Source organism: Panthera tigris, chromosome B3, assembly GCF_018350195.1.
Source record: "Panthera tigris isolate Pti1 chromosome B3, P.tigris_Pti1_mat1.1, whole genome shotgun sequence".
Lineage (NCBI taxonomy): Eukaryota > Metazoa > Chordata > Mammalia > Carnivora > Felidae > Panthera > Panthera tigris.
In genome coordinates this window covers 65,765,889-65,783,799 of record NC_056665.1, presented here as the reverse complement: position 1 = coordinate 65,783,799, position 17,911 = coordinate 65,765,889, and the positions used below count along the sequence as shown (strand labels likewise).

Genomic DNA, 17,911 nt, shown 5'->3' with positions numbered 1-17,911 from the left:
TTCTGATCTCTCTGGAAATCCTTTTGATTCTACTTTCAAAAATATATCCAGAGTCCAACCATTTTTCACTCTTCTCATTGCTACCACTTGGTCCAAGTCTCTTTCTAGGATTGTTGCAATAACTTCCTAACTGGTCTTCCTGCATCTTACTCCCACCCTCCTTAAGTCTTTTCTCAACACAGCACCCAGAGCATCACATAAAAGTCAGGCGTGTTAATCCTCTGCTGTTGGGGCACCTGGGTGGCTCAGCTAGTTAAGCTTCTGACTTTGGCTCAGGTCCTCATCTCGCAGTTTGTGAGTTCGAGCCCCACATCCTGCTCTGTGCTGTCAGCATGGAGCTGGCTTCAGATCCTCTATCTCCCTCTCTCTGTGCTTCCCCAGCTCACTCTCTCTCTCTCTCTCTCTCTCTCTCTCTCTCTCTCTCAACAATAAGCATGGGGCCGCCTGGGTGGCTCAGTCAGTGAAGCCTCAGACTTCAGCTCAGGTCATGATCTCGCGGTTTGTGAGTTCGAGCCCCGCATCAGGCTCTGTGCTGACAGCTCAGAGCCTGGAGCCTGCTTCAGATTCTGTGTCTCCGTCTCTCTGCCCCTTCCCCACTCGCATTCTGAGTCTCTCTTTCTCTAAATAAATAAATAAATAAATAAATAAATAAATAAATAAATAAAAACATTTTTTAAAAATTGAAAAAAATAAGCATTAAAAACAAAAAAAATCTTGCAGTGATTCCCTAATCGACCTGGAGTAAGAGCCAGAGTCCTTACATTGGCCTTTGCAGCCCTGCACACACCCCTCTAGTCATCGCTGTGCCTTCTTCTCCCACCACCTCCTCACTCACTCTGCGCCGACCACTCTGGCCTCTTTGCTCTTTGGCCTCAAACTTGACAGGTACATTTTTGCCTCAGTCCCTTTGCACTGAATATCTCCCTTGTGTATATATCCCTAGATACATACATGGCTCAGGGTCAAAAGTCAGATGTTACTTCTCAGGTTTACCCTCCCCGTCAACCCAACAGCCTCCCTCTTCCTTCCTTTGTGTTTCTCCATAGTCCTTTTCACCTTCTAACAAGATCTGTACTATCCCTCATTTGCCTCACTAACACTCAAGTTCTTCAAGGGCAGGGATTTTTGTCTGTTTTGTTTACTGCTGTATCCCTCAGACTAGAACAGTCTAGAACAGTGCATGACACATAAGTTTTTTTTTTTTTTTTTGATGTTCATCCATTTTTGAGAGAGAGAGAGAGAGATACACACAGAGAATGAATGGGGAAGAGGCAGAAAAAGAGGAGACACAGAATCCGAAGCAGGCTCCAGGCTCTGAGCTGTCAGCACAGAGCCTGACACGGGGCTTGAACCCACGAACCGTGAAATCGTGACCTGAGCCAAAGTCAGACATTTAACCGACTAAGCCACCCAGGCACCCCAACACATAATAAGCTCTTAATAGGGGCGCCTGGGTGGCTCAGTCAGTTAAGCATCTGACTCTTGGTTTCAGCTCAGGTCATCATCTCCTGGTTTCATGAGTTTAGGTCCTACGTCAGGCTCTGTGCTGTGGAGCCTGCTTCGGATTCTCTCTCTCCCTCTCTCTCTCTCTGCCCCTCCCCCACTTGCACTGTCTCTGTCTCTCTCCAATAAATAAATAAACTTAAAAAACAAAGCTCTTAATAAATACTTGTTGAATAAATGAATAGGTTGTTTTTTGAACAAGCATAATGTATTTTTTAATGTAAATATCATATATCAATGTTAATGGCACAAATTATTCATATTATCAGCATTCAGTGTTCCACAAGTATCTGACACTTAAAAGGTATGTTTCAAGTCTAATATATTTGTAAAGAAATAAATTGTTACTAGTCTTTCGGTTTTGTAGTTTGAAGAAAACAGACTTTCCCCTCTCTCCGTTGCTTTTATTTTACCAGGAAGACCACTGCAGTTTTGGAGAGAAATAAAACCAATTAAAAAAAAAAAAGTTATTGGTATTGTTTCATATGCCATTAATAGGTTTGAAGACAACTTTACAATTAATTTATCAAACTGTTTATGAGAAATGAATCCTGTAACACATGTTAACTATTACTAGCGAATGAATATCAAGCTTCAAAATTAATTATGCAAATATTCCAAATGTTACCAAATTTAAAATAAAGCAGAAGATGGGATCTTGGAGCCAAGTGGAAATAAGTATGCATCCTCCTATTTCCATTTTGATTACGGAGAATTATACAAAACTATTTCATTGAATTTAAAAGATCCATAGTGTTGGCCGTCTCTGCACATATCACAGCCAACAAAAATTGAGAAATTAATATTCCAAATGATATATCATGCAAAGCCTTATTCTTTTTTTAAACGTGATTTGAATATCCATCTAAAGTGCTATATTTACTATACAGATCCACATTAGTTAGCAAAAATAAGTATATTTCATATGGGAAAAGAGTTTGCTTGGGTCAGAGTTTCACTTCTGAAAAATTTCCCCAAAATAAAGGGTGGATGGTCAAATGATTCTGGAAAATGTTGCCTACTACATTAAAATTCCAAAGCCTCTGAGAAGCTCTGTAGCAAGGAGATATGTTTCTCATCATTAATTTTACATTTATTAAACTTACTTGACCAAAGGATCTCCTTTTGCCTCAGAGCTGTGTGCCCTTTGGAATACCCTCTTGGAAACTCTTGTGTGGTCCACTGACAGGGGGTGATAATTAAATCATTGGGGGGATAGGAGTGAGGTGGAGGGAAAGGAGGTGTGCTAGTGTTTCTGAGCTGCTTACAAGGAGGTAAGTAATATGTCCTCCGGGGCACCCTAACTGACCATACTTCTCAAGTCTGGAAAGCTTAGATGGCATCCTCTGAGACCAGAGATGGCAGAGTGAAATGTTCCTAGGGGCCGGGCAGGCCACTTAAAGGGATGGACACTGTGTTGGAGTTCAGTACTGCTTCATCATAGGGCAGCCACCACTCAGTCTCAGCCTGCCATGGCCATGTGGATAGAATGGACCAGTTCTTCAAACCATATTGAAAGCTTAGATTTTTTATGTTTCCTCTCCTACACATTAAATGGTGTTAACCATGTTTAAATGTTAAAAGAACACTGGAAGCCATGCAAAATATATGGCAGGACCACTCCCATGTGTGACTTCCACCTTGAGGACCTGGAGTGGCAGCATAAACAGGAGGGGCATGTGGGGTAACCGAAGATGTGTTCAGGCTACAAACGTGAGATCCTTGTAGAGACAAGAATCGCTTTACCTTCAGTAGTCTTGAGGCTGGAAATATTTCCAACTAGGTGTAAATCTTTTATGTCTGAAAAACCTTAAAGACTAGTTTATTTCATTGCCTCATCAAATAATTATAATTTAATATTTGGAAAGCATGTTTGCAGTTTACAAAGTACCAGCATTGAAAAATAAAATGATACTCTCCAGGTATATTATTAGTTGGCTGGGGGCTTTCACAGCAAAATATCACAGTCTAGGTGGTTTAAACAATGGGAAGATAATGTTCTCACAGGTGTGGAGTCTTGAGATCAAGGTCCAGGCAGGGCTGTTGGTTCCTTCTGAGGACTGTGAGGAAAAAATTTGTTCCAGACTTTTCTCCATTGCATGTAGATGGCTGCCTTCTTCCCATCTTTGAATCATCCTTCCTCTGTACATGCCTGTGTCCAAATTTCCTCATTGTACAGCAACACCACTCATTCTGGATTAGGGCCCACTCTAATGACCTCATTTAACCTAATTACCCCTGTAAACATCCTGTCTCCAAATAGGGTCACATTCTGAGATAATGGGGACTAGGACATCATGATATGAAATTTTGGGGGCCTACAGTTCAGTCCATAACACTAGGAAAGAGCTTTCCGGGGGTGGGGGGGAGGGACTCTCTGTTATTTTTTTTTGAATACCTAAAAAGTGGATACAAATTTATCATCACAAAATTTTATACTTCAACTAGGACAATTTTTTTCTATGGACTGAGAGGGAAAGAGGAAAATAAACAAGGTATCCAAAATTTTGTATAACTTCACCAGGTACCTACAGAGAATAACACGTGTATGCGAGCTACTAGGAAAGGAAGGGTTCAAACTATAGATCCATTTATTGGAACTACCATCAGACATGCAACCAGATAAGACAAGTTGGAACGTGTACCTGATAACACGTGTAAAATATAGTCGGAACTGAATCCTGCAATCCAAAGTGAGCTATGAAAGCTTGCTGTTAAACATTCTAATACACAAATGTTCATAGGATCTCTATGTTTATGGAAAACAATTCACTTTTCATGTGTGTTTTACATGATTTTCTCTCGTTTTAGTGTTCCTTCATGTGCAGGAAAACAGCACCCCAAAACTCAGTACATTTTTAGATGTTCATGGCCCACTCAGAAAGAAGGTAAAAAGTAAAACTGAGTCTTGAATTCAGCATTGATCATGTAAATTTTTTCAAATCAGCTTCACGTTCAGCTTTGTTTTCTGAACTGCCTGCTCACAGTTTTCTTCACGCTTTCCTAGATTTCCGAGACCCCAGTGTGCTCAAGTTGAAACCTCCTTCTGGAGCCTTCCTATTGTTTGTTTACCTATATGGGATAAGTATTTCCAAATACAGACTCATTTTCCTTTCAAAACTGCAGCAGACTGCTGAATCTCCTTCACTCACATATTCATTCATTTATTCATTGCTGTGTGTTGGGTACTCTGGTAGGCATTGAAAATCGAAGGTAAGCGTGGTTCCTAACCTCAGCGCGCTTACAGGCTGGTAAAACGAACAAAAATGTCAAATGGAGAATTTGTGCGTTAAGCGCAGGAAGTGGGCACAGGGTTCCCCGAATGGGAATAAGTCACTCAAGCCAGAGGGAGCGGGAAAGTCCTGAGTTCGGTTATAAGAGAAGCACAGAAATTTTCTAAGTAGCTGGTTAAAAGGCAGACCGTGTTGTATGTTGCAAAGGTGTAGAAGCATGAAAATGTATAGTGTATTCAGGGAATTATAAGTACTTTGGTATTTCCAAGGTAAAAATTGTGTCAGCAAATAGAGGGGTTGAGACTGGAAAAATGGGAGCCAGGTCATGAAGGGAATTGGGAGAAATCGTGTGGGCCTTGGGAGGGGGGGTGTGCTTTGAAATATTTTCATCAGGAAAGTAGCGGTTTTTAAAGATCATATGGAGAGCAATAGGAGGGATAGATTAGAAAGAAAAACCACTGAGAGTTAGGGTACTATTGCAAATCCATTTAAGAAGTAAGAGAGAGAAAAAGGAAGTGTGAGGCAGCAAATGATTTAAGAAGAGGATACATCCTGGAGCCCAGAGACCACCCAGGCGGGCTTGCTCTGCTGCTTACTAGCTGGGAAGCCATGGGGCCCGTCCCTTAACTTCTCTGAGCCCCAGTTTCCTCATTTCGAAAATGGGGTAGTAATAAACTTCACTTTCTAGAATGCTGTGAGAATTAAGTGGGTGTATATGTGTGAAGTAGGTAGAACCATGCCTAGTACATAGTAACCACTTAATATATGGTAGCTATTATCATTATTCATTGTTAAACAGTAATGGCTAGGACTCAGGATACAGCATGAATTTGAAGCCAATTAAAATGGGAGACCTCGGAAACGATCTTGGTAAGGTTGTAGAGGAGGGCACTCAGCCGGTTCGTAGTCCACCACTTGGCCTAAACACGTAAAGACAGTCTGTGTTCCACAGAGTTCCTTCCTGATACCGCGTTCTAACTGTGCAGCTTTTGTGTCTTAGTCGTATCACATTCAGTCACCAAAACAGCCCCAGCATTTCTGCCTCTCCATCAGTGGTTGCTGCCGTAAGGGACCCTATGACTTCTGTGCTTGAGACCTAGTAATGGCGTCAGTGGTACACGCACCCTCAGTACCCCGTGGTGTGAGAGAAACCACGAGGCAGTACAGAAACCCATTGCTTAAATATTTTTCCTTCTATAGAAACATTTTCCATTGTGAATTTTTTTTAAAAAAGAGCCTCTGAAAATTTGGGGTTTCTCTCTTTTCTTCCGAATTTACTGAGCCTTCACAAAATTCATCTCCAGGTGATTAACAGTCGGGCACTCTGCAGACATCTTTTCCTCTTCTTGAATGGGAAAAACCAAAGTCTTTGGCACTCTAATCTGATATTTGTAAAAGGGAATTCTACCATGAGGGACCTAACAGAGAAGAGCCGCCTTTCTCTGCAGACTTTTGGGAGCAACATGGGCTTCAAGGGAGATGGAGGCTGCCTGCCTAGTGCCCCTCCCAGACCCCATGGTCTGTTCCCGCACGGCTGTTCATTATCTGGTTTCTTCGAAGGGGAAGCACAAGTCCACCTGCCATGCTGACATTCTTTCCATATTTGGTCCAGACGCCAGAGGATTATTGGGCCCGAGTCCCTGTCTCTAACTGCATCTAAGGGTCTAGGTCTCCCTCAGAGTGGGCCAGGGTGATCTGGTTGAGTAAGAACACCTACTCTCTTTCTCCGTATAACGTGCCAAATGAATGTAAGCTGCTCAAAGACAAGCTTCACTCGTTCAGAAGGTACACATTGAAGATCTGCTGTGTTCACGGTTCTGGGCACCAGGAACACAGCAATGAGCAAGACAGCTGTGGGCCCTGTCCTTGGGGAGCTCAGGGTAGGATGTGAAAGACAGAACATAAGCAAGGAAATGAATACATTCTTCTCAAATCATGATAAAGTGATCAGGCAAGGTTTTTCTGACCTACTGAAGTAAAATGCATCTCGATAAATGTTTGAGTTGAACTGCATTCTACCAGATTGAACTAGATCCCTCTGCACTTCAGACTTAGACTATAACTTTGAAGATGGCCTTCAAGTGTACTCCCATTTTGTGCACAGCTCTTTTTAGCCTCTGTGTTATTTGAGGCATTGAGTATTTATAACTATAGGATAATCTTTGTGCTATGAAGTTTTCCTGGTTAAAAAAAAAAAAAAAAAAAATGGCTCTTGACCTGGATGTTATAGTGTCTATCTTCCTACATCACCAAAGCAGCTGAGCACCTATAATGTCCTTTCCCACTGCTTTTGTATACAACTGTAAGCCTGTAAGTAGAAAGGGTGGATAGGTTGCCATGTTCTTATTGTCTGTATTTTTAAGGGTATACATATGACCAGATGATGAAAAGTAGATCTTAATGACAACACGGCCAGCACATACATGCAGTTCAAACATCAGAGGTTTCATGAGCATTACAATAGAGCTAAAGGGAAGAAATTTGCAGTTTTGCCAGCATTTGTAACAGCAGTGATTCACTTACGCCACTAAAATGTTTACATTAAGTGCAACACTTCATTTGTTATCAGCCCATAGCAAGGACCCTATAAAAATAAGTAAATTTGTGATTGCTTTCCTTTAAACACCCACTCTGTGATAAGTAGTGAACTTCCAAAGACATGATGCCGACCTGAGTCAACTTATTGTATCACCTTGTAAATTCATTTAACAATTCAACTTTGGGATCTATTACAGTCGGAATAATCCAATTACGACCTCACTGTTATATTAAACAACCGTTACTTTCTAAAAACATTCATGGTCCACTGGGGAGAACTCTAAACTCCAACCAATCTATGGAACTTTCAAAAACAACTGTTAGCCAGTTTGCTTTCTCATATAATTATCCTCTTTTGATACAGATTATATGTATCTACCAAAATTTTGTATGAATGTGTCATTTTCACATACTCTTAGTGTGTGTTAAAGGTAGAATTGATTGATACCACTTAAATTTATTCATTTGAACTATTAACTTATTAAAAAGTTCTCAAATCATAGGACACAGAAATGTATACAGACATCCTATTCATAAATGTGCCATAGTTCTTAAATGATTTTTTAAGTTAATTTTTAATACACCTGTTAAGCTTTTGAAATAAATGAATCCCTGGTATTCTTGTTCTTGCTACTATTGTTTTGAGCAGGGGGGTGAAGGAGGGGGGATAGTGCAAGCTGGGGAGGGGCAGAGAGAGGGGGACAGAGGATCCCCAGGGGGCTCTGCACCAACAGGCTGACAGCAGTGAGCCTGATGCAGGGCTTGAACTCACGAAGTGTGAGATCACAACCTAAACCAAAGCTGGACACTCAACCGCCTGAGCCACCCAGGTGCCCCATGTTTGCGACTATTTTAAGCACTCAGGATCACTGTGTGTGTGTGTGTGTGTGTGTGTGTGTGTGTGTGTGTGTAATGTGCTTTCTAAATAAAACGCATCATTTTTAGGGAAATTTAATTTCCAAAATAGAGATTTAGAAAAGTTATAATTGTACAGGGTAATAATTCTTATTGTCATTTTGTAATAGAATTTTCTCTAAAGTAGAAAATCATGTTATGGATTCCTCTGCCATCCCCTCACCTACCCCAGTCACTCCACTGGACAAATAGAACTAGAGATTATAGTCTTCACACATTAAATATGTGCTTGAAGATTATGTCTTTTGAAATGCACCTAAATATTTGGGAACCGAAATAAGAGGCCTAGTAAGATTTGCCTGTCCCTGTCAGGTTCCTACTAGTCTGGTCTTTAAATCCATCCCTAGCTTTTCATTCATTTCATCCTGTCACTCAAGTGGTCCCTGAGCAGCCATGACCAGGCACTCTCCAGGCCTGTGAATACGGAGATTCCCCAAAATACAACTTGTGCTCTCAACGAGCTGAGTGTAACAGGGGATACAGACCAGTAAGCCAAATGGCACATACATCAGCAGTTACAGCATGGAAAGGGCTGGGAATGAGATGTGCTCATTGTACAAAGTGGAAGCTCGGGAGACTCATTCATGTAAGCCCCGCTTAGAGTGGAGAGACTAGTGAAGGGGGAACGGTGTTTGGAACAGAAGGGACAGCATGTGCAGAGGCATAGAAGCGTGAAAAAGTGGAAGCTGTCAACAGTATGATTAGAGCATAAGGAACACAAGCCAGATTAAGGAACTTGTGTGATGCCACAGACATCAAACTTTGTCTCAGCCACAGTGTGGAAGACACATTAGAGGTGTTGGGTTTATGGCGGGGGGTGGGAGGGGGGTTGTTTGATTTTTTTCATTTTTTTGTTTTGAGGTATAGAAATATAAAAAAGACTAGGGAAGAGAAACCCAGAGGGGGGTTATTGCTGAAGTCAGGTGTGGAATGGAAAAGGAACAAGAAGCAGTTCAGTGGAGAGGAAAAAAAGGAAACATCAGTATTCAGGATATGTATTGTCCTATTCCTCTTGGTTGAAAAATGTGAGAGGGGCGCCTGGATGGCTCAGTCGGTTGAGTATCTGACTCTTGATTTTGGCTCAGGTAATGATCCCAGGTTGTGGGATCGAGCCCTTTGTTGGGATCCATGCTGGGTGTGAAACCTGCTTAAGATTCTCTCTCCCTCTACCCCTCTCCCCTGCTTGTGTGCTCATTATGTCTCTCTCTCCCTCTGTCTCTCTCTCAAATTAAAAAAAAAAAAATGTGAATTAGAAAGTAGAGTATTCATAATTGGAGTAAAACTCAGAATGCTGAGTAGCATGTAAACCATTTGCCCTTTTCAGTGTCCAATTTATTTGCAATGGGACTTGAACCAAGGGCTTCTGATTTCTGATGTTCTGTGTTCTTTTCCTTAATGCTTCATCTATAGCAAATGGAAACAAATAAAAATAATCTGTTGTTCGTATCATATATAAATATATATGTATACATACACATGTATGTATATACTTAGACACTTTGTAATAAGGGAAAACAAGACAATAACTAAAAGTTGGAACATTTTCTACCAGAAACCCTTATGAAATGTGTTTCTAAAGAACAGAAACATTTTCAAATTGTTGGCAGTTGTTAGCAATTAGTACATTTTTTAAAAAACCAAGAGCACACTTTATGCACTGTATGTTAGCCAATATGACAAATTATATTTTAAAAAAATAATAAAATAAATAAATGGATGCTGATTAAGAAAAATATTTCAGTCAATGTGTGTTTCCTCACCTTCAACAATGAGTAGCAATGTTTGTAAAATGTTTGTTATATTATCTCTCTAAATAAAAGTTGGTGGTTCCCATAACCCTTATGACAAACATTTCTAGGTGAAAAAATAGTTTGCTTTTTAGGTCATTGCTAAATCAATTTAGTTTTAAAGCATTTATCTACAGTTAGAATGGTTCACATAAAAAGAACTAGGCATTGCATGGCTTACACTGGCCCAGGGTTTTCATTCAATCCGTGCCCTTTTTTACAAGTAAATTTTCTTAAAGTTGTGGTTTTCCGCTCACTTTCATTCATAAAGGTTGGTGTCTCTATTCCCTTGAAAAACTCCATGAATTCAATTGCTAGAATTAAGCAGGATTAAAAAAAAAAAATCATACATTTATAGACTCTACAGCCAGCCAACTCCTCCTATAGATATAACCACATTTTACTGGTGAGGAAATGAGGCCCAATGAGATTCCGTCACTCAGCATCAAATTCCATGTGGGTCGGGCAAAACATTGAAAAACAGAAAGGACTGGAATTAACATTTTTGGTAGGAAATGTTTTAATTTCACAAGTCTTTCATATCCTATATCTGCTGTCAATCACGCCGACATAGAGAACTCTTTAAATACTAAAACACTTTTCTTAATAATGAGTAGCAACCATTAATATTATTAGCCTCCAACTCCAGCCACCTGCCGACCCAGTATAGGACCTGAGGATGTTTCGTGCTGAGCCTGGTTCCCTTTTTGCTATGAGGAGTACCCAGTGCATTAAGATCAGCTAATGATGAGAAAAGAATTAAACATGAAGGGAGACGGTCGAGAAACTATTTACATCCTTAGTTACAATCCAAGAAGCAGTAAAGAGGAGGAGAAAGGGCACAGGTTTGGACGAGGGGAAGGTCAAGTGTGATTCCCATCTTTCACACAATCATCAATGTGGCCTTGGGCAAATCACGTGATTGTTCTCCTCTTTTTTTTTTTTTTTTTTTTTTTTTTTTTTACTCATCTGTCAAATGAGCACAATTTGGATTCTTAGAGGATTCAGTGAGTTCAGGTATACACAGTGCCCGGAACAAAATACACATCTGGTAAAAGGTAACTAGAAACACTGAATACCGGGACTGGGCTTTCGGGAAACCTCCGTATACCACGTGGAGGAAAACAGGTCGTGCAGTGAGGTGTTTTCGGAGTCACCTTCAGGTCTTGGTGTGTGACTTTAACAGCCCTCCTCTGTGGTGCCCATGCTGCCCTTCTGTTCAGTGTGAGGCTGCTGAGAATCTGAACACTTTCTGCAGGGTAAAGCCAGTGCGCTAATAAAACGTCTCCTTGCCCAAGAGCCCACACAGAGTTTATCTCCAGCGGGGGACTTTTTTTTTTTTTTTCCTTCTTTTCCAACAGCTGCTTCCCTGTGTTTGGAGCCATATCATGAGTTGGGGTTAGTAATTTCTCTTTTCCAAGATCTCAGATACTTGAAAAATAAATTTTTTTCTGTAGTTTTAGATTTAAGTTCGAGGGGAAAAAAAAAATACAGCCATAAACGGAGTTTACATTAACCACTTGGGATTATTTCAAAGTAAAAGAGCATTTACTGGCTTCATCTGACCTCTGATTTGAGGATCAGTTTTTTAAAAACACCACCAACCACAGACTTGTAAAGTTTGCAGAAACTGCCGACAGACCCAAATATGTTAAAGGTTGTAATCTCTTGAAAGGAGTTGGTTGATTTTCCTGTTGCCCCTCCTATCAACTTTAACCTCCAACCTCCTCCGGCATCTATCACCACAAATAAAACTGCTGAGGTTTGACAAGAGGATATAAAGTCACTAGGGCCATCGCACAGGGATGGCCACATGATTTTCTTCAGCCTGAAATGAATGCTCCGTAATTTGGGCTTTTCAATAGGAAGTCGTAAACACTCACTCATATCACTTTAGTTTTAATAATTACTGTTTAAAAAAACCAGAAATACACATATTCAATGATGTTTGACAACTGGAATTTAGTGGTTTTGTTATTGGTTGTCTTTGACCATTAACTTGGATTTCTGTTCTTAATTTTAATGTATACGATTTCAAGCAAGCAGCATATGATACTGATATAAACATGACGTTTGTATACAGCATTATAAATGAATTTTTAGTTCACGATTAAGACAAACCAGATGACAAAAAGCAAACAATGCATTTGTATTGCTCTCTGCTAACTTAAAAATAATCCCCTGTGCTGGATTCACCTGCAGTGCCTTTCTTCTCTTCGGGAATTTGGGACATGTGGCTCATGTAGCACTTAGCTCGCCAGGGTTTCTGAGGTTCGGTTTACTTGGATAGATTCTCACATAATTCAGCTGTCTGTGGAAATTACTCATTCTACACTAGATAAATGCGATCTTATGAAGTCTCTGGCACCATTCAGTCTGAACTCGGCTAGTTCTCTGTTGCTGGTGTCTGAGCATAAGGAACGGGGATGCTATTACATCAGTGCTTGAACCGTGCTTCTTGTTGCTGTGTTGTTGTTTTTTTCTTTTAAGGTAGATCTGTGTGTTTTTGTGCAGTCCACCTTAATAGTTTCCAAACAACCCTGAGTCTAGGTGGTTTATCTCTCCAGGTGTTCTTTCTTCAGCCTCATTTTCTCCCACCTCTGTTCTTTTTACGGGGCAACTGAGCAGAGGAAGGATAAATGACGTGAAGAAGTCAGGAGTCTGGGCAGCAGGGAGCCCTGGTGCTGGGGATGAAGGACATGACACTGATCACATCCCTCCTGAGCTTTTGGTGACCTCAGCAGATTTCCTGCTTTGCAGCCCAGCCAGGGCGCCTTCTCCAGAAGCAGAACTGTTGTTTTGTTGCAACAAAGTGCATCCACGTAAAAACTCCTGAGCCCCCATCACCTAAGCCTCTCCCCTCTTCCCCAGCAGAGCAGAATCCAGGGCCTAGAAAAGATCTGTGTGCTGTTTTGGAGTGGGGGACTGGACTAGGGAGAGCAGGAGACGGGGGTAAAAAAAATAAAAGAAAACTGTGTGCGTGTGACCTGGCATCTCAGAATTCTTAGAAAACTAGATTTTCATAAGGTACTTATGGTTCGAATTGTTGAGACCACTAAGAACCTCCCGTGTTCCTCCCATTGAACAGCGCAACTTTCTTGTATAAATCCAAGTGGTCATTAGTAACAACAGCTGTAGTGATCTATTGCATTTATGCAGCGTTTCTACATTCATTATTTTGTTTGAGCCTAACCATTCCTCTAGGAAACTGAAAGCATTTTAATGGATAGTCAAGCAACGGCTCAGAAAGATAAAGTGACTTGTCCAAGATTAATTCATTAGTGTCAGAACTAGGATTGCCTTATTATTCAGCAAATCTGTTATTTAGCATGGAAGATGTGCCGGGCGTCCAAGGGTGAATGCGAGTCCGTCCCTCAAAGAGCTCACAGTCTGTGGCAGGTGCGGGAAAGGGGTGCTAGATTTGCGTGCAGGGAACGTGGGCATCGCCGAGGCAGTGGCTTGAACTCATCCTTGCAGGATGAGACAGATTATGATCCAGCTGTCCTCATTCCAAGGAAGGACCGTTTTAAGAATGTTAGCTGTTTGGCCAATTCAGATTTCTCTTCCCGTTTCAATTTCCTGAACACCAGTTCCAGCACGTTTAGAAGAATAACAGCTATGCTCTAGAAGAGGCCCAGTCCGATAACCCCGCTGGTCAAGAGGGAGACTGAGACTCACAGACTAATTAGGAAAAGCTGTAGAGACCAACAGCTGGGGCTGTGGGGCTACTGGAGTGGGTAACTCACAGGTTAAAAAAAATATATCTATATATAGAAGAAAAAGCACTTGACTCTACTAATATAAAATGCTAGAAACCTCCATTTTCATTTTTTATGTAGCTGTCCCATGATACTAAAATAAATAAACCTCTAAAATTCATGCGATGCAACCAGTTAAGGGAAACCATTCTGGTTGATTCAGTTATCTTAAACTTTAGATCAATAGCCACAAAATGAATATTTTTTTTAATTTTATTTTGGAGAGAGAGCGAGTGAGCAGGCAAGAGGCTCAAGGGGGGGGGGGAGCAGAGAGAGAGAGAGAGAGAGAGAGAGAGAGAGAGAGACTCTCAAGCAGGCTCCATTCTCAGTGCGGAGTCCGACACGAGGCTGAATCCCATGACCCTGGGATCATGACCTGAGTGGAAATCAAGAGTCGGGCACTCAACTGACTGAGCCACTCGGGGACCCCAAAATGAGTAATTTGACTACTTAACCAAGTATCCTTTGTGTTCCCTTTTACCAAGAACTTCATTCCTTCGATTTTATTGAAAAGCATATCTAGAGCACTAATAGATTTAAAACAAACGTGATTGAGAAAAGATTCAGCTCATCTCTTAATACCATAAGGACGCTTGTGTATTCCCCAAAAAGATGTTCTTTAAACACTGCCCAGGGCCACCTAGATGGACAGTTCTAAAGCTAGAGTGACTTCAAGCCCTCCTCATTCTAGCTGCACGAAGCAATTTCATGTCCATAGAGAATGTATGTACAAAGTTGTGGGTGAAAAGAATGATTTCTCCCCGCCAAGAGTAACAGTGAGATCCTAAGATGAAGCCCAGAATAAGGAAGGTCATCCTGTTCCAGCTTGACAATGAAGAAACAGGAGAAAGACCTTCTTTGCCCCCAATTTCTTTGACTGGTAGACCTTTCAGCCACTGCTAGGTAGACAGGGAAACAAGAGTTCCCCACCCAGAAACCACAGCAACAGAAACAGTTGAGACTCGGAGTGAAAACCTCGAGGACAAATAGAACTAGATAGCTCGTGGAGGTGTAAATCTAAGGGTCCAGCTGTAGTGGTGCCTTAGAAAGTGAGTAGGTACTGGTAAGCACCATTGTAGTGGCTTTTTGCCACCACACTAAGGCCTAAATAGGAACTGGAAGCTGACACCGCCCACGAATCACTATTTATCTCATCTGGATTGGGTAACCGGGTGGCCGTTACTGAAGAGGTTTCTGTTGCTGGGCCTTCTCATGCATTGCTTCCTTTATGGATAGAGGACCCCTGGATCTGCTCGGGATCCACACAATTCCTGACCTAGGTTCTGAGACTCAGTACATTCCCTACTCCACGTCACTTAGCTGACTCGTGGGAAAAGAGGCTCCTTCAAGCCAAGCTAAGGAGACAGAGATCTGATTGTCTCTTCCTTTTCTCCTTGCTCTCACTCACCCTCTCCTACCAACTCCCAGCCTCATGGGCGTGCAACTGGGGTAGGCTTTTTGTTCTCTGTCTCACTTCCTGTATGTACTGGGATATTAGTTAGTTACCTTAATTGAAGCCCTTTTTGTCCCCTCATCCCTGTAAGATTTTTTTTCCTCTTTTGGCCTGGCTTAATTTGTCTTGCCTTCCAGGAAAGCTCCTCATGACTGATTTTCTGCTCGAGTCAGCTTTTCTAAAGTCTCATAAAATCCCGAGACGATGAAGAGAGGTTATGCCCTAGGAATCTCCATCTTCTGTTGAAAGTTTTGGGATTGCTGGAGGGCCAAAGGCTGAACAGAACCCCCTTGAGACACAGACCCCTTGTCCCCAAGACCCAACTACTCGCCTTTTCTCTTACTTCCGCACCTGAAACAAGGAAATCAGAGGATATTACCCTACAATAAGACTTACCTACATGGAGGGCCACCTGGGTGGTTCATTTGGTTAAGCATCAGACTCTTGATTTCAGCTCAGGTCATGATCTCACGGTTTGTGGGTTCGAGTCCCGAGATGGGCTCTGTGCTGACAACGTTGAGCCTGCTTGCGATTCTCTCTCTCTCTCACCCTCTTTCTGCTTCTCCCCTGCTCATGTGCTCACATTCTGTCTCTCTCAAAAATAAATAAACTTAAAAAAAAATTTACCTACATGTAGATGGCTTACATTCTGTTACCCGTCTATATAGGGCATTAAATTTTATGTATCCAGAATAACTGTCCTGATTGCACTACATATTATTTAATTCATTTGATGACTCAGAAAGTACCTGAAGTTTATCATTCTAGAATGTTCCATATTGGAAGATGGAGGAGAGGAGATGAGGCTGCATCTCTCTGTATCGACCCTCAAATGTTTAGCCTGTTGACTTTCTCCTCCACAAACTGACAAAGAACACTACCTATTTTGAAGTGATTTTTGATTTGTTGGGTATTGGTGAGTAGAAAATAAATCTGAATTAAATGTCCTACAGCTGGAGCAGGTAGAAGGGGAACAAATGAAAACTTCCTGGTTTTATGGGCTGCTGAGAGGTGATAGCTCTGGAAATGCAGTCTGCTAAGTGATCCCAAGCTAATGCAAATTAACAGTTGTTTTCTTTCAGAACTGTATGACTGAATAAACATTTACCATTTGTTTCGTTTCTACTCATCTCTTAGAACAGTTGCTACAGGTCTTAATAGTAAGACTTGAAACATATAATGTATTAGCCTTGGCACATCAAAATATTGTTCATCTTCCAAACTTGAGATATTCCAGTTTGGCTTCTCACTGAGTTTATAATGTTCTGAGGGTATGTATCTAAAAATGCATCTTACTAATCTCCTGGAATTGATTAAAAAAAGAGTCCCTGTAACTTGTCACTCTTCCCAGCTTAAACATGGTCTGTCAGTTGTGAGATTGACGGGCATTGTGGTACATTTCAATCTTAGGAGGGGCCTGAATAAGAAATTTGAACCACCGAGTAGCATTTTGGAAGAGAGACCTATGATATTTGTGCAAAATAATAATGAGGTTAAAAATGGAATTTCAAGCTTAGCTGAGAGAGTGGTGCTTCCGGCTCTTTTTGTCCAAGCCTTTCTCATGATTCAGTGTGATCACCTTTTCTCAGAGCACCACTGTGGCGTGTAAAGAATTTCAGCAACTGAACAACAGTATCAAATAAATTCATTTTAGAAACTCTCCTTCAAAGTTTGTTCCAATCGTTAACATTCCTGGAGCCCCTGGCGTCTGCCAAGTGCTCAGCGCTCAGTTCACATGCAGCAAATTTAGCATGACAAAGTTGCTCCTGTTTTTTGCAAATGGGAGACCTGGAGCCCCAAATGGAGCCTCATGCAGTTAAAGTGCAGAATGGAGATGAGATCCGAGAGATACAGTAGAAGGGATTATCTGGGATCATGTAGATGGTTCGCAGTTGCCTTTGTATGGCCACTGGGTTAGATCATTCTTGGCAAGTCTGGTGAATTAGTATCCTATTCCTGAGTCCCATTTCAATACCTAGTTTGGAACTCTTCCACTCCTTGAAAACTTCCATTGAAATTTTTATCAATGGTATTTGCATAGACAAAATGGAATCAAACTATTGACATGTAGGTTGTCTTTGTTTTTAAAGCAAATTTATGTGAATGGTTTGTCAGTAGAGATAATTTAGCCAAAGGCACCTGTCTTGTCTAAGGACTCTGCCTGAAAAGACTTTTAGGGGGAGCTTGGTGAATTTTTTGTCCTTAAAATAAAGCTGTTTTGGAGGTATGAGAGAAGCTTAGTTTTTGAAATGGCACAATGAATAACAAAGGCCCCTTTTCACCCCCCCCCCTCAAAAAAGGACTAAAAAGGACATTTGTTCGACTCTAGAGGAAGAATTGTGCCGTTAACATAAAAGTCTAGATACAAGAAAGGGGAAAATTGGAGGAAGAGGAGTAGCAGGTAGTGCTGGGGGCTGCAGGGCCCTGGAAGCGACTCGTCTTACGAAGAGGATTACAATCACGCGCAGATTCAAAACGCAAGACAGCATGTTTATGGTGACTGAAAGGGGCTGGAAGATAAAACGTAGCAGAACATCCGGTCGTTGAGTAGAGACAGGCAGGGGTATGCACGTGTGTCTCTCTCCGCCCCGCCTCGTCTCCTCTCCCTCAGTGGCCCTACGCGTATATCCTGGCAGACAAGCGGCCAATAAGCAGTCTTCGTATTCGGGTTCAGGTGATTTGTATTTCTGGCGTTTTAGAACAGACAGGGCTTATCACTGATTT

General features: G+C 41.5%; 1 protein-coding gene across 5 annotated transcripts in view; it reads left to right on the top strand.

The window, feature by feature from the left end:
- The window catches only part of CDIN1 (CDAN1 interacting nuclease 1), a 215,832-nt gene that overhangs the window by 142,674 nt on the left and 55,247 nt on the right, over nt 1-17,911 (top strand). The window contains exon 12 of one of the 5 annotated variants that reach the window (XR_006218681.1): nt 4,315-4,570. The exons of the other annotated variants lie outside the window; for them this stretch is intronic. The gene's annotated coding sequence lies outside the window, so the exon portion shown is untranslated. Of the gene's footprint in view, nt 1-4,314; nt 4,571-17,911 lie in introns of those variants that run through there. 5 annotated transcript variants of the gene reach the window in all.